The sequence below is a fragment of the Tupaia chinensis genome, unplaced genomic scaffold (assembly GCF_000334495.1).
Source record: "Tupaia chinensis unplaced genomic scaffold, TupChi_1.0 Scaffold143732_1, whole genome shotgun sequence".
Lineage (NCBI taxonomy): Eukaryota > Metazoa > Chordata > Mammalia > Scandentia > Tupaiidae > Tupaia > Tupaia belangeri.
The window spans coordinates 156,866-160,154 of NW_006203581.1; positions in this window are offsets into that span (position 1 = coordinate 156,866).

A 3,289-nucleotide genomic window follows, 5' to 3' on the forward strand; every position below is an offset into this window, starting at 1 on the left:
ACAAACAAACAAACAAACAAACTCTTTGGGAGATGTTATTGCATGATGACTTAGTTTATTTAATGCAATAGTTCAGTTGTATCTTTAAGGTATTTTGCTTGCTGATTCTGCTCTAATTTTGTGTTGATCTGGAGTAAATGGGTCCCTGTCTTAATACTGTGATCTGTTGCTATCTAGTAGAAATCTTTTCCATTTATTCATCACTTCCATCTCAATTTTACCTTTCTAATGAAGTAGAAGCAAAAATAAGTCACCATTTCAAATAAGGGGGAATCTTGCACTTAATAGAGTAAAAGATATTGACTGATCCACAATTTCTATGAGGTGGAAATTATTATTTTTAAGTATGCACATATATGTGATGATGTCATACATTCTTTTCTCTCCTTTTTATTTTTTTTTAAGTTTTTTGCCATAGTATGTGGTACTCACTGGAGAGACAGAAAGAGAGAGAGGAAGTGAGAAATCTCCCCTTGTGGGTATGGCCACACTGAGATCCCTTCTTTCACCTCTTGGGATTTTGGGCACATGCACACACCTACCTGGCATGACTTTCAAGCCACCAGGTCCAAGTTTTGAATCATGGTTTGCCATGTTGGAGTCCAGTGCCTTAACCACTATGTCACTTACTGGACACCTTCTTTTTTTCTTTTGAAAGTGTGATCTTTTACATTTTTTACTTGGTTGGGCTTTACACTCCTAATCTTCCCAACATTGCCCCCCACCTTGGAATACTAGATATTCTTTCTTTTTTTTTACATGATCATATAATCATATACAAATAGCTATACTTGTGTGTATATGAGTATAAACTCATATAAAAAGGGAATCAAGAGGGCCAGCAGGTGGTGTGGGGACTAAATCACTGGACTCCCATGTGGCCACCTATGATTTATGCCCAGACCTGGCAGCTTTAAAATCATGCTGGCACATGTATATGAATACCCAAAATCCCAAGAGGAGAATGGAGGAGAAGGGATTAACCCTGCAGCAGGTTTCTGCCTGATCTATTGGGTTTTTGTTTTTGAGAGGTTTTTGCTTTTTTTTTTTTTTAAGGTTTTTTGCTATAGGGCACATGTGTTCGCCAGAAAGAGAGAGAGAGACAGAAAGTGAGATATCACCCCCCAGGGGGGATGGTCATACCGCAATCTCTTCTCCTCCATTCTCTTCTCAGGATCTTGGGCATACATGCACACGTGCCCAGTGTGAGTTTAAGCCACCGGGTCCAGGACTCAAACCACAGTCAATTACATGGGAGTCCAGTGACATAGCCATTACACCAACTGCTGGTCCCAAGCATAACTTTTTATATTCTGTGTTTCTGATAGGTCTGATATTTGAAGTCCCTTGGAGGCCTGATTCTACCATGTAATTAAAAAAATAACTTATTTCATCTCATTTATTATTATTACTTTTTATTATTTAATTTGACCAGAGAGAGACAGAGAGAGGGAAAGTGAGAAAGAAAGCCATCAAGTCCAGGACTTGAACTGTAGTGGACCATGTAGGAGTCTAATGCTCCAACCACCAAACCACCTGCTGGCCCCTCTACCACATATATTTTTTTCTTTTTAATTTAGTTTTTTTTTATTACATTCAATCACATATATCTTTATAGTGTATAACATTTCTTTTTCCAGCACAATTACCATTCATATCAGTCAAGACAAAGATACTACTATACACATCATCAAAAGCAATAGCTTTTCATTTTTTCGTCAAGCAAACATACTTTATTTTTCTTTTCTTTCCCTCTCTTTCCCTATTCCCCTCCCTCCCTCCATAACCCACCCCCATATTACCCCTATCCTTACTATCTCTAGTATCTACCATTGCCCTCTCTACTATTATACCTTCCAAGCTTTCAGTTTCTGCAATAGAGTACAGATAATTGATATATATTGAGTGGGGCATACAAAGTCTGTCTTTCATAGTCTGACTTACTTTGCTTAGCATTAAGTCTTCCATTTTGGTCCACTATGCATCAAATGTCAGGGTTTCATTATTTTTTTATGGCTGAGTAGTATTCCATAGAGTACATATGCCACATTTTTTCAATCCAATCATCATTTTTGGACATTTGTGTTGATTTCATGTCCTAACAATTGTAAATAATGCTGCAATAAACATGGATATGCAAGTATTTTTTCTTTTTTCTTTTTTTGAAGAGGTTTTCGCTATAGGGCGCGTGTGCTCCCCAGACAGACAGAGAGAGACATAGAGACAGAAAGCGAGAAATCACCCCCAGGGGGTATGGTCACGCTGCAATCCCTTCTCCTCCGTTCTTCTCTCGGGATCTTGAGCACGCATGCACACGCGCCTGGCGTGAGTTTTAAGTGACCGGGTCCGGAATGCGAACCGTGGTCGACTACATGGGAGTCCAGAGACATAGCCATTACGCCAACTGCTGGTTCCCACAAGTATTTTTTCAACCGAGGGTTTTTCTATCCTTTGGGTAAATACCTAAAAGTGGAGTTACTGGATCATATGGTAGTTCTACTTGTAGGTTTCTGAGGTATTTCCATATCGTTCTCCAAAGTGGTTGTATGAATTTACATTTCCACCAGCAGTGTAGGAGAGTTCCCTTTTCACCACAGCCTCACCAGCACTTGTCATTATTTTCTTAATTTTAGCCATTCTGACTGGGGTTAAGTGGTATCTCATTGTGGTTTTGAATCACATTTCCCTTATAATAAGAGATGTTGAGCATGTTTTCATATGCTTTTAAGCTGTTCGTATGTCTTCTTCAGAGAATTGTCTGTTCAGCTCCTTTTCCCATATTTTAATCGAATTGATTTGTGTGTGTGTGTGTGTGTGTGTGTGTGTGTGTGTGTGGCTAAGCTGCTTAAGTCCCCTGTATATTTTGGTTATCAGTCCCTTATCTGAGATATAGTTTGCAAATATATTCTCCCACTCTGAAGATTGTCTTCTCACTCGACTTATTATTGTTTCTTTTGCTGTGCAGAAGATTCTCAGACCAAAATAGTCCCATTTGTCTATTTTTGGGACTATATCCTATGCTTTGGGGGGGGTCTTCTATCAGAAGTCTTTACATACCCCAAGGTCTCCAAGAGTTTTTCCAGTGTTTTTCACCAGTAATTTTATATTTTGAGGTTTTATGTTTAGATTCTCAATCCACTTTGAGTTAATTTTTGTTAGTGGTTAGAGATAAGGATCTAGTTTCATTCTTTTGCAGGTGGATATCCAGTTCTCCCAGCACCACTTGCTGAAGTGATTATCTTTTCTCACTGGATTGTTTTGTGCTCTTTGTCAAGAATCAGTTGGCTGG